This window comes from Notamacropus eugenii, chromosome 3 (assembly GCF_028372415.1).
Source record: "Notamacropus eugenii isolate mMacEug1 chromosome 3, mMacEug1.pri_v2, whole genome shotgun sequence".
Lineage (NCBI taxonomy): Eukaryota > Metazoa > Chordata > Mammalia > Diprotodontia > Macropodidae > Notamacropus > Notamacropus eugenii.
In genome coordinates, this window is record NC_092874.1 from 97,415,371 (window position 1) to 97,429,607 (window position 14,237).

General features: G+C 40.6%; 1 long non-coding RNA gene and 1 other non-coding gene across 2 annotated transcripts; both read left to right on the forward strand.

The window, feature by feature from the left end:
• Positions 1-1,146: 1,146 nt before the first annotated feature.
• On the forward strand, positions 1,147-1,218 carry TRNAC-GCA (transfer RNA cysteine (anticodon GCA)). Its single transcript has one exon. It is a non-coding gene; the product is annotated as a tRNA-Cys (tRNA).
• Positions 1,219-7,496: 6,278 nt separating this feature from the next.
• Positions 7,497-9,942, forward strand: LOC140533061 (uncharacterized). The gene is made up of 3 exons (XR_011976782.1): positions 7,497-7,578; positions 8,010-8,132; positions 9,477-9,942. It is a non-coding gene; the product is annotated as an uncharacterized lncRNA (long non-coding RNA).
• The last annotated feature ends 4,295 nt before the right edge of the window (positions 9,943-14,237 follow it).

Sequence of the window (14,237 nt, forward strand, 5' to 3'; positions counted from 1 at the left end):
GCACAACTCGCACTTTTTTCACCTCCTTGACTTTGTTACAATCATTTCCTTAGCCTGGAACTTCCTCTCCCCAAGAGCTGCGCCAGATGAAACCCCACCTGTCCTTCAAGGGTCAGTTCAAAAGCCATCTAGTCAAGGAAGTCTTCCCAGATCCCTTAAGCTGAAAGTGATTCCATTCTCCTTCGAATTCTCATAGTACTTTGTAACTCATGCACTTTCATAATCTAATGGGGTTTTTATTTGTTTGGGTGGGGAGTTATGTGTGTGTGTGAACACATTTTATTGTTCTTATGAGTTTGTGAATTGATAGTGAGCAGGGACCATGTCATGTCCATTATTGTCCATAGCAGTGAATTAACAAAAGTGAGGAATTTTTTTCCTGAAAACTGAACTGACTTATAGTTACTGTGCTAATTAAGGAAGGAAGTAGCAGTGTTGAATGCAAGGGAAGTTACCTATTAAATGTTCCAACCTAGTAATGAAGGGCTAGTTACTTGGCACTGCACTTTGAGATCAGCTCAGAAAGTACCCCGCTCAGCTCCAGATTAGATTGTATTTTATCCCCCTTAGCAGTTGAGGAATCTTATCATTTAATCGGTCACCAATCCATCTGTTCACAGTCAGCAATGATTAAACAAATTCTGATAATTCTCCAGAACTGAAGGATGTTTTTTTAAGTGTTTTTTACATAGTGCAAAATGGGAACCTGCATCAAGGACCTGTACCTCCTCCATCCTGCCGCCACCCCAAACAGATGAAATCTTGTGCCATTCCTTTAAATAGACCAGAACAGGAGAGTATCTGAGAACTACTGGAGGGGGATCCCTGGCCCAGCACTCTCCCCATAGCAAGACCAGAGGAAATCATTTGCAACTGGCCTATCACTCTCCTCATCTGAGGCATCGGCAGCAGTCACATGATCTGTTTGCTAAGGAAAGAGCAGTGTTAGTCTAGCTGTACAAGTACGTATGGTAAAGACATACTCGGGAAGCTTAACACACATGGCCATTCACTTATTATGTGAGCCAAGAAGAACGACAGAAATTGGCTCTGAACACCCCTTGCTCTCTTCTTTCTGACTGTGGGGATGCAAGTGCAGTGACCAAAAGAAAATATACTAATAAGAAGAAAGCATTGTTAGCACAAGGGGGTATAGCTCAGTGGTAGAGCATTTGACTGCAGATCAAGAGGTCCCTGGTTCAAATCCAGGTGCCCCCTGCCACATGACTTTTACCATCAGAGCAGCTTGCAGCTCAAATGGGTGGAGTCATGTTTACTCCCTCCTTCGCCAACTTTTTTTTCCCCTCCCTGAAGCTTCAATCCTAAAGGAGAATGAGACTTGGGAATGGGGGGAGTTGCTAAGGTGCTTATTCGGGAATTAGAATATTTGATTGCTACAACCAAAAGTTTTTGGTTCAAATCAAGTGTCCCGTAATGTTCACCTTTAACTAGTCTCAGGTTTACCTTTTTATATTAGGTCCTTTGCCTTTACAACTCAATGTTACCTTTCCTTCTTTTACCCCAACTCCTGTCTTCTACATTAGGGATGGAACAAAAACCCTCAGCATACTAGATAAATCTCACCTTTTGTCACTAGAAGCAGCATGGAGTCAGAAGCAACAATCCTTAGACATTTACCCATTTTGCCACCAATCTCTGAACCTTGGTTTTCTCATCAGTATGATGGGGCTGCTGTCTACCTCAGAGGATTCCTATTAGAATCATAGATCTTCAACTGGAAAAAACCTGTCAGCCTATCACAATTTACAAATGAGGAAATCTGAAGCCCAAAGGAATTAAGAGACTTGCTCTATCACACAAGTGAGTGGCAAAAGCAACATGTGATCCCTGGTTTTCTAACCCCAAAGTCAGAACTTTTCCCACTGCACTACTGAAAATGAGATTATGTTTAGAATTTGCAAAAGGCTATTTAGATGTTAGCTGTCATTATCTAATAATGCTTTAATGTTTGCCAAACATTTTTCTCTAATTTCCCACTTGATCTGCACTACAGTGCCTCAGTCAGTCAACAAGCATTTCTTAGGCACCTAGGAGCCAGGCATTGTGCTAAGCACCACCGATACAAAGAAAGGCAAAAGACAGTCCCTGTTCTCAAGAAGCTCACCACTCTAAAAGAGGAGATGAGATGAAAACAATGATGCACAAAGATAGACACAAGATAAGTGGAAGATAACCAACAGAAAAAAGGCACTAGTAGTGAGGGGCATGAGAAAAGGTTTCTCATAAAAGGTGAGATTTTAGCTGGGACTTCTGGAAGAAAGTTAGGGAGGGCAGGATACAGAGATGAGGTGGGCAGAGAATTTCGGGCACAGGGGAGAGTCAGTAAAAAATACCCAGGGCTAGGAGGTGGAGCACTGAGTAGGTGGGGGAAGGGAGATGTAGGAAGACTGGAAAAGTAAGTGCTATTATTATCCTCATTTGACAAAGAAGGAAACTGAGGTTGGGAGAAATTAAATGACTTACCCAGTCATTTAACTATTAAATATCTGAGATAGAGTTCAAACTCAGGTCTTTCTAATTCCAAGTCCAGAAGTCTATACACTATATCATCCATAATTTTTCCCCATTATAACTTCCTATTACATTAACATCTGTATCATTACATTTTAAAACTTAATCATATGCTATTTTGCATGCTTTTCTGACTGTTCTATATGTTTTAATTATGTCCCACAATTTGATTGTAGGTTTCTTTAGGTTAGGGTAAGCTCCATTATTTTCTCTTTAAATCCCCTCAATACCTAGTGGAGGTGAGGAGTGGGGGGGAGTGGGTTGTACTAGACACACATACACACATTATTGAATTGGGTTGAAAAAATCCCTAGAAGTAGGGAATCTTAATATTGTGTGGTCCACTGAGGCAAACTGGTAGTGTGAGAGCCCTGTGCTGGTAGAGAGGAAAGATGTGTGGTGCTGTGAGTTTAGGGGTAGGAACAATTCCCCTTGAAACAAAGACATGCAGTGTAGCCTATGAAAACTAGCGAACCCAAAAACAAGATTTTAAAGGAGTTTAACACAGGGTCAGAACTGAGAAGCAGAGGTTCTTCCAAAAGAAAAGATTCCTCTGGGAACTGGTATTGTGTCCCATGATATGGCTTAGAGGCAGAGCATTTGACTAAGATCAAGAGTTCTCCATAGGGGACATCCCAAATTATTAGGTTTACATTTTAGCCTGAAGAATACTTTACTCACTCAAAATGCATGAGTGGGAGTGCACTCTGGCTCTACAGGACTCCAGCCCATTTCTATTAGCATTTTCTTAAACACTGAAGACAAAGTCTGTCCTAAAGTAACAGCTTTGCTCAAGCTGAAAGTCATAGGTGTGTTATAGTGAATGGGAAAATTATTCTAAAAAAATAAAAACCGTAACATTTCAAAAAGAAAAGTTAAGCCCAGCCTCTGGATTAAACATGAAAGGTCAGCTAACTTGAAGATTGAAACTTCTGCATGCCCTGCTCTTCTTGGACGTGGGCTTTTGGTTCAACTTCGGATGATGGTAACTTCAGGAAGAGTAACCACACACAGTTGTTCTTTTTCATTATTGAAGACATTGGTGTGATACTAGCTGTAAAAGACCCCAGAACTGCAGAATTCCATGGAATTGACCTCAAAGGTCATCTGGCAGAGTATTGGTCAAAGAATCGTAGAATCCCAAAGGGATTTTAGAGGATCCCTAGTACCAGCTGTGCCTGAACAAGAATCCTCTTGACAATATCCCCATCAAATAGCCATTAAGCCTCTCCCTTAGAGACCTCTTGCCACTGTGAACTCACTACATCCTAACTAATTCTTAGGAAGCCATTAAGCTCAAATCTGCTTCTCATTGATCCAAGTTCTGTCCTCTGGGTCCAAGCAGAACAAATCTAATCCCTCCTCCACATGACAGTCCTTCAAATACTTTAAAACATCTATTACACTTTTTTCTACTCCCCTGCTCTACACCCCACCTCAAATCTTTTCATCACCAGTTTCTTCAACTGATTCTTATTTGGTTTTGTCTTTAGTTCCTTGAGCATCCTATTTACACTCCTCTACAGGTTGTTAATGTCTTTCATAAAATGTGGTGCCCAGAACTGAACATAAAACTCTAGATGTGGTGTGACCAAGACAGAGTACAATCAGATTATCACCTCCTTCACATCACATACCCAGCCAGCCTAGGATGGCCTTTGTTTGTAGCTTCTAAATCTTACTTTTGTTAACCTTCCCCAATGTATCTCAAGGAAGTCATTGATAAAAATAAAGGTTCCAAAATATTTTGTATCTTCTCTCTTGTGTATGTATATCTCATGCCCTCTTTACTCTGCCCAAATGTGAAAAGGGATGCCCAAAACCAGAAGTTTGGGGGAAGAGGCTGAATAACCACTGGTCGTTGATTAAAACACTTATCAAGTACCTACTCTGTGCCAAGCACCAAATTAGGTGCTGGGGATACAAAACTCAAGTATGAAACCAATCCTTACTCTCAAAGAGTTTACATTTGATGAAGGAACCAGGTCCTGCCCTCAAGGATCTGACCTTTAAGTCAGGGAGGGGGGAAAATAGTTTGTTGGGAAAAACAACACATATACATACAAATAAATGCAAAGTACACACAAAATGGATGTGGGAAATATATGGGCTGGAATAAAGACAGGATTTGGAGTCATGGGGCAGAGATTCAAATTCTATTTCTGATACTTCCTCCATGACTTTGGGTAAGTCATTTAACATCTCTGAGCCTCAATTCCCTCATCTGTAAAATGAGAGGATTAAACCTTTCCAACTCTAAACTTATGTTCCAGTGCCTCTGTTTTCCCATCCTGGTTCTGGGTCTATGATATTTTTGTCTCCCACCCACTAGCTGGCCCCTGAATATAGATATATAGCTACTTTTCATTAAATGTTTTTCTACTACTAAAAAGCAGAAAAACAAAGCAGAAAACACAGCTTCCAAATTTACAGCAGCAGCATACATAGAAGCTGTCTTTAGCCGGTTACCTGCATTGTTTGATGACTAGGAGGCACCATGGTCACTCCTACTTTCTTGATTATTCTTTTGCTCTTGCACACACCTCACTCAGCCCACCCCACCCATACATCAATTAATTTATCCTGGAGGTAATCCTACTGTGGACCCTCTGCTTGATTCAAAGCTCACCTCGGAATAAAATCAGAAGTGGCAATATCAGGTAATAGAGAAGGAGTTAAGATAGGATTCCAATAATCAAGACACCCATCAAGAATACTTTGTTCCTTCCACAAAGAAAGTTTACCCCAAGTGATTCCCTACAGTTCATCTTAAATGGAAGTAACAGAAACATGACAAAAAATTTTCTTCCTAATTCTTCTGCTGTCCCTGACAATTGATGGTTTTAAGCCATCAATATTATCTAGACATCAACAAATATCCCACCTTTTGCATAAAGTCTGCCTTCAGAAGTTCTAATCATCAGTATTCTCTCCTATTTCTGACTGCCCTGAATACTTAGGAAAATGAGGTGGCATAGGAGAAAGAATGCTAGACCTGGGCTAAGTCCTGACTCAATACAACTGATGAGCTCTGTGACTTTGGGTCATTTAGCTCTGCACGTATTCTATCATAGTCACAGGTTCTTGACATTAAGGTTTTGACATATACTCTATCATATACTGTCTTACATAGTTCTCAGGTTACTTCATATATTTCCTCAGCTAAGCTTCCTAGGACAAGGACTGGGATTTTTCTTGTATTTCTGGCAAAGGTTTGATCATATAGTATACTCTGATATTTTGGTGGATTCAGGGCAGATTCCAATATGTTCAAATCCTTCACAATTCATGAAACAGGTACACAACAGAAATTTGAAAAAGATCTCTCGAATTGAGTTTCTCCTGGCCACACTAATTTTTTTTCCATTCTCCTTGTCCCTAATACCTGTTATTTACTTCATTCTAACAGTGGAAAGATCCCTAGCCTGGAAGTCAGAAAACTTGGGTTCTGGTCCTCTGTTACAAATTGTAACTCTGGGCAAATCACTTAATCTCAGCCTCATTTCTTCATTTACCAAAAAGAAAAAAATTCCTTTCCCATGCGATGATAGATATCTTCAATATCTGAAGGATTATCATGTAGAAAAGAAATTAGATTTATTTTGTATGGGTCCAGAAAATGGAACTAGAATGGATAGAATTCATAAAGAAAGCTATTTCTACTCCAATTTATAGAACAATTTCAGGTTTTCAAACAGAGAATGCATTGCCTTTTAAGTATGAGCATCTCTGTAATTATAAATGTTCAAGCAAATGTTAACTGAGTGACCACCTATCAGGTATCAGTGAATCATGGATTAAGAGACAGAAAGGATTTTAGAGGGTATCTTGTATCAACCTCATTTTACATATGAGAAAACTGAGTGACTTCCTGAAGGTGACAGGCTCACCAAACAGCAGAGGCAGGGCTGGATCCCAGGTCAGCCACTGCTTTCTTGGCCTCTACAGTGTACATGGGGTGCTTGGTTTGTGTGACAGAACTAGCCAGACAAGTTTCCAAGTCGTTGTTAAGATCAATGAATGGATTAGGAGTGAGAGGACCCAAGTGAGAGTGCACTTAACAAACTGTGTGACTTTAGCAAACTCACTTAACCTCTCTGAGGCTCATTCTACTTAGGTAAAATGAGGCTAGACTAGATTGGGGGTTCTTATCCCGGCGTCCACGGAAAGATATCAAGGGGGCATAAGAATTTGGATGGGTTAAAAAATGCATCTTTATTTTCACTAACCTCTAACTGAACTCAGTATTTCCTTCAATTATTTAAGAACGTTATTGTGAGAAGGGGTCCACAGGCTTCACAAGGATGCCAAATAGGTCCTGGAGAGAAAACAGTTAAGAAGCCTCGGGACTAGAACGATCGGTAAAAGCCCGGATCTGTCTAGTATGTGGTTTGCATTTCAATAGCGCAGGGCTTCAAAGTCCAACCATGGCAGAGGCATCCGGAAACCAGAGCGCTGCATCCTGGGAGATGTAGTTTCCTGAGGAAGAGCATCCGAGTCCAACTATCGAAAAGGTGTCCAGGACGCAAAGCAGGGGATCCTGGGAGATGCAAAGGAATGGGTTCCTGCGGCCAGAGCACAGCTGGTCCGGGCCTGTGATCATGCCTGCGGTCACAACCCTGCTCCAAAAAAGGGAGGGGAGGAGGGGGAAGAGAAAAGGAGTCCCTGATCCGGGTGGAAGACGAATCTGCAGAGACAAGGCCGGCGCCAGGCCTGGAGTACGGAAGCACCGAGTTAAAAATTCGGCCTCAGACACTAACTAGCTTTGCGACCCTGGGCAAGTCATTTAACCCTGTTTGCCTAAGTGTAAAATGAGCTAATAAAGGAACTGGCAAACCCCTCCAATACCTTTGTCAAGAAAACCCTAAATAGGGTTGTGTACAGTCAGACATCACAAACGACCGAACACTAGCACCTAGCAAGATGAGGGTGACGTCACTTCCTCTGGAGTGGAAACGGAAGTGCTCCACGGGAAAGAGCTGTTGCTTCGGGCCTGTTCCTTAGGCAACAACGGTCGACCCTTTGTGAGAGAGGCTGCTGGCGGAGGTGGGGATAGGGCAAGAGGCCTAGTTGTTTTATTCTAGGGACCCCAATAAAGAAGGCGTCCTCCCTGCCTGTGACCGAGCCCGTCTGAAGCCCCCAGCCCACCCTCCCCCGCGGGGGGCGGTGCTGGTGCCCCCTCTTGACCAGCGCTTGTGGCTGGACCCCGACTGTGGCCGGAGACGTGGCTCGCGCTGGCCGGCATTGGGCTTGCCGCTTCCCCTCCTCAGGGTAGCCTTCTCTGAAATGCGGGGCCGGCCTCTGCTTCCTCTCGGGCCCCTCTCCAACCATCGCCTCCGTGGGAGAGGCCGCCCAGGGTCGTGCAGGGAGCCGCGGACCGGGAGTCGGGAGAACCCGGGGCTTCCCGGCCTTGCATGGCCTTGGTCATTGGCAGCGCTCAGCCATTCTGAAGGCTAATTGTTATCTCCCTTTAACAGGAGAGGATGGAGAGCTTGGTTGGGGAGAGAGGGAATCTCACACGTGAATATCTAGCTTTTGAATGCGTTGTTAAGTGCAGAGCAGAAGGAAGACAGATCCCGCGATGCCTGAGAGACTTCAGTGTGAGTGAGTGACCGCTTCACACAGCGGTTGGTTGTCACAGGCTGAAAATGTATTTATCTAGTTTTAGAGAAGTACTTTGGAGACAGACTAGATCCACAGATTTATTAAGCACCAGTTACTATGTGCTGTCAACCAGGCAAGGCAAGGACTCTTAAAAAATGAAATCATCCCTGTCACCATGCATTGTAGTGCATGATGTAACGTACAGAGATAAGCATATACAGACGAAACCCAAGAGGATGCTAGCACCTGGGAGCATCAGGAAAGTGTTCGTGTGGAAGGTCACCTTCATTAAGGGAAAATGGGATAATTGGTGGTTATTCAGTCATGTCCAGTTCTTCATGATCCCATCCAGGGATTACTTGGCAGAGATACTGGAGTGGTTTGCCATTTCCTTCTCCAGCTCATTTTACAGATGAGGAAACAGGCAAAAGGGTTAAATGACTTGCTCAAGGTCACACAGCTGGTAAGTATCTGAGGTCAGAGTTGTACTTGGTTCTTCCTGATTTCAGATCCAGCACTCTATCCACTTCACACCTGGCTGCCCAAGAGGATCATGGTTGTATATAAATCTATAGCTGGCAGGGTTCTTAAAGGCCATCTAGTCCAACCTATACCTATTTAGAGACAAATCCAGGGCAGGTGTGTGACTTCTCAAAGTCAATAGGTAGATCCCTGATGTCTGAGTTTTCTATCAGTGAGGACAACCACCCTCACCAAGAGTGCATTCCCGGATACCCATATCAGAGGAAGCCGTGTAACTGAGTGACTAAATACATACGTATATGTACGTATATATATATATGGCAATAATTAATGATTGACAGATATTCTTCACCCTTCTCCCCCTAACCTCCTATATGTACTCAATAAATTTGTGTTTACTTTGGAACGTTGATGAATCTGGGATCTCAATCTGCAAAATCCTCTTCCTTAGTCCCTCACCCTCCAGTCTCTTTCTTCTCAAATCCATATCCCATACAGATATCAAAGTGCTAATCCTAAAACACAGGTCTGACCATGTTCCACTGGAAGTTCCAGTGGCCTACTATTGTTTCTCACATAAAGTATAAATGATTCTGTTTGACATTTAACATCTACCACATTTTGGCTCCATTCTAACTTTACATACTTATTATACATTACTTTGCTCAAACTGGCCTACTAACTGTCCTTCACATAGGACATTCCATCTCCTATTAGCAGGCAGCTAGGTGGTGCAGTGGATAAAGCACCAGTGCAGGAGTCAGGATGACCTGAGTTCAAATGTCACCTCAGACACTTGACACTCACTAGCTGTGTGACCTTGGGCAAGTCACTTAACCCCAATTGCCTCATCCTAGGTCATCTCTGGTCATCCTGATGAATATCTGGTCACTGGATTCAGATGGCTCTGGAAGAGAAGTGAGGCTGGTGACCTGCACAGCCTTCCCTCACTCAGAACAAAGTCAAGTGCAAGTCATGTCATTATTTCTCTGATGTCATGGTCTTCTTCAGCAACAAAAGATGAATACAATTTCCATCTCCTATCTATGTACCTATGTATTCCCCCCCCAATCACAAGAATAAACTTCCTCCTCACCTTCATCTCGTAGAATCCCTACTTTTCTTCAAGCACACCTCTTTTATGGGACATTTCTTGATCTGTGTGTGCTAGAGTCTTTCCTTCCCCCAAAATACCTTATATTTGCTTTGCATTATATGTATATATGTTTGTAAAGTCTTTGAAGGCAGGGATTGTTTTGTTTTGTTTTTGTATTCCTTTGTGCCTAACTAGATACTTAATAAATTTGTCAGTTGCTTGCTTAACATTTGTAGTTCTTCCAATGCTGAATCATAACACAGTTGTGTTTTGTTTTTTTAACTAAGTTTTGGATGGATAGTTTGTAGTGGTTGATTTAATATTAATTAAGCTTCTAAATTCTACCCACCCCTATCCAAGGCATCACCACCACCAGCACCATCACCATCACCATTATCATCATCATCTTTATATAACACTTTATGATTTATAAGCCATTTTCTTCACAACTCTATAAGGTAGAAATAGCTTAAACACATAATCCTTTTATGTCACCATACAATTAAGGGATGGGATATAGTGTAAGGTTGTGGGAATTTTTTTTTTCTGGAGGTCCTTACAAATTGTATATTCAGGTGTAGGTCTGCTTGAAAGCAGGCAAATGGACTAAATGACCTCTCAAGGTACCTGTCAGTCCTATCAGTATTGACATAGCTTTAACTTTAGTTGCTTTCCCTTCCCTGCAGATGGCACTGCTGCTCTGGAAGGGATATCCTCATAACTTTTCCCCTCTCTCTTTGCCCTTTATTCTTTTGCTTAATCTTTTTTCCTCTTGTACAATTTTCCAGCCCATTCCAACTGCTACATTTAATTATAGGGCTAGCAAACTAATCATCACCTAGATGTTATTATTTCAGAGAAACTAAAAACTACCCTTCTCCAAAACTAATCCTCCCCTGCCTTCTAGTACTCGGACTGAAATTGCCCTATTAGGTGTAACTCCTTTGTTTTCAGACGTTGAAGATTCCTATTTAAAGGGAAATATGTTACTTGGAAAAGATACAAGATTAATTTGACTCATTAACAAGAGTCATTAATCATTAACTTGACTTCATTTATCAGATTCTTAGCTGAGAACATTCCTTGATTTAGGACATAAGATGGAAATTTTAATCTAGGTAACATGTTTAGATAAAGGTTTAGAGTATGGGTGCTATGCTATATGGGGAGAGTCAAATGGGAAATAAGATGTCACAGAAGAGGCTTTTGCACAATCAAAGAGAAGAAAAATTCAAGACAAACTTCAAAATTTTATCTAGATTCCTGTCACTCACTATGGATATTTGGTACTCATCATCAAAACTTCATCATACCAGAGATATATTTCATTTTTTTTCCTAGTTAAAGGGAACAAGAAATTGGGCCTTACCTAATGAAGAAGTCTCAGTATTAACGCAAAATTGACTTTCTTTGCTTCCTACACATTAATAATAACTTTTTAGTGCTTTAAGGTTTACAAAGCATTATCCAGCTTTACAGATGAGGAAACTATGTGCCAAAGGTCACATAGCTCAAATTTTCTGATATTATGACACATATCTTTTTCAATTTTACTACAACAGATGAGTCTCCACAAGCAAGCTAAGAAAGGCATGATAAGACTTGTTTTAATAAATTAGAAACAAAAGTATAAAGAAGCTGAGTTCCAGAGGCACTTAGCATGTTAGTGGCAGAACTCAGAAGTACTAAGTAATTCTCCTGAGTGCTAGCTCTTCCCTATATTAGAGATACTAACTTGATCACTATTTCAAGAGCAAGAAGTGGAAAGTGGGGAGAGGACAATGCCCCTGTGTAGCTGCATGGTAGGAAGATGCTTTATGTGGTCAAGGGTCAGAACTTGCATATAGAGATGTATGTAAACTTGGGCTCACACACTCACCAATTAGTACAAGATAGGGTAGGAGTCCCAGTACTAAATGAAAATTGAATTTGCCAACTTTGGAAGTTTCCAGTGGAAAAAAACATTTACCAAAAACCAGCATCTAGCATTATTTGTCATATGAAAACACTGGAAGTTTTCCCAGTAAGACCAGGAGGAAAGACAGGATGCCCATGGTGGTTCTAATTATTTCCCATTGTGGTAGAAGTTGTATGATAAAAAGAGAAGAAAATTAAAGGAATGCATGTTGACAAAGAGGAAACAATTATCTCTATTTGCCAGAAATATAATGGTTTACTCATAAAACCTTAGGGTATCAACAAAATATTCAAACTGATAGCTTCTATGAAGTAGTAGGATACAAAATAAATTCATAAATCATCAGCACTTATGCTGATATATTAATAATAATTAATATTAATAATATATTAGTAATAATATTAATAATATATTAATAACAATAATTAATATTAATAAAAATCAAGAAGAAGAAAACTGCCATCTAAAAAAGTAACAAAATTAAATCCATGGGAGTTAATCTGGCAAGACACACAGAGAGAGTGTATCAACACAGTTATAAAAACAGTTTTCACTTGAATAAATGATTATCTAAATAAGAGAAGAAATATGCAGTGGTCTTGGCTAGACCAGCCCAAGATCATAAAGTTTTTATACTTACTAAATTAATCTGCAGATTCAATCCTAGGCCAAACAAATAGAATCAGACAAATAACAAAGTTTATATGGAGGAACAAAAGGTCAAAAATAAGGAAACAGTGTAAGATAAAAGTAGGAATTAAGGAGAGTTAGTATATAAAGTAATTATAACAAAAAACTGATATTTTTGTTGTTTTTTTTTTTTAAAGAGACAATATGTCTCTATGTTCAATAGGGCAAAACTGGGAGAAAAGAGCAAAAACTGCAAAGAGACAAATCAGCTCAAAGTAAGAAAAATCTTTGTAACTACCAAAGCAATCAAAAAGTGAATCAGGCAAAGCCAGAGGTATCAGGTCTTCAAAAGAAGTCTCCAAGCAAAGACTTTTCAGTTATGTTGGAAGAGTTCTTAGTAGGTATAAGTTGAACTAGAAGACCTCTGAGATCCCTTTCAGCATTAATATGATGTGCCCATGACTCTTGTTATTATAGACTTCATGGTTTGTTAGAAATAGAAGGGAGTTTAGAAATGATCTACTTCCCTTCCTCCCCAAATTGCTCTGTAAAATATTTTGTATTTACTTATTTGTGTACAGAAAGATTATATAGACTCTATGAGAAAAGACTTTTGAAATCTGTATTACTGAAGTATGTACTATTATTTTTTTTCCTACTGAAACATATACTCCTTTAGAAAGGATATTTCTATTTCATTTTTCCTTCATCTCCTCAACATCTCCCCCAGCAGGGCATAGTACCCGGAAAACAGACATTGAATGAAGAGAAATCTGAAGCTCAGAAAAGTTAATTAACTAGCCCCAGTTTACACAATCAGTAAGCATCAGGATAAAGATTAAACCACAGAAGTCCTGGGTCAGGGGTTTTTCCATATCTCCATGCTTCCTTTCATCATTTTCACTTTCTACAGGCAGAATCCAGTGCAGCAAACAAGAACAATGATATCAGCAAATGTAAAAACCTTCAATATACAAGAGAATCATCCATTTCCCATTTTACTGAATCTCTACCTTAGTTTTGCATTTGGGGTTTGTTTTGTTTTGTTTTTTTCAATTGACTCAGCTAATTCCCTTGAGAATGTAAGGAGAGCCTGGAGCTGGCCAGGGTCTGGAGAAGGGGAAAGAAAATAAGTATGAATCCTAAATGAATGTGTTTAAATGCCTGTATGAACACATATATAGCCTATTTTGAATTGTTTGCCTTCTCAGTGGGATGGGTGGGGAGGGAAGAAGGAAGAGAAGCTGGAACTCAAAGTTTTAGGGACAAATGTTGAGTATTGCTCCTGCACACTGAGAAATAAGAAATACAGGTAATGGGGTATAGAAATTTATTTTGCCCTACAGGACAAAAGAGAAGATGGGGATGAGAGAAGGGAGGGATGTTAGAAGGGATGGCAGATTTGCGGAAGGGGTAATCAGAATGCTCGGCATTGTGGGGTGGGGGGAGGGGAGAGAGGGGAGAAAATTTGGAACTCAAAATTTTGTGGAAATGAATGCTGGAAACTTAAAATAAATAAATTTTTTTTAAATGCCTGTATGAATCCTGGGACTATTCCCAACATGCACTACTGCTGGACTTGTTCAGTCATTTCTGTCTTGTCTGACTCTTCATGATCCCATTTGGGGTTTTCTTGGCAAAGCCATTAGAGTGGTTTGTCATTTCCTTCAACAGCTCACTTTATAGATGAGGAAACTGAAACAAACAGCGTTAAGTAACTTGTCCAGGGTCACATAACTAGTATGTGAAGCTGGATTTGAATTCAGGTCTTCCTGATTCCAGGCCCTGTGCTCTATCCATTGTGCCACCTAGCTACCTGAATTGACCAATAATTACGGAAAGAAGAAGCATCTAGACGATTGGGGGCCTTTCTGGTAATCAATAGAAAGGCTATAAACAGGCCCAGGGGTGCATGTTGATAGTCATAGTCCCATGAGGGGGCATCTTCTTGTGACTAGTGCATCCAGCACTGCC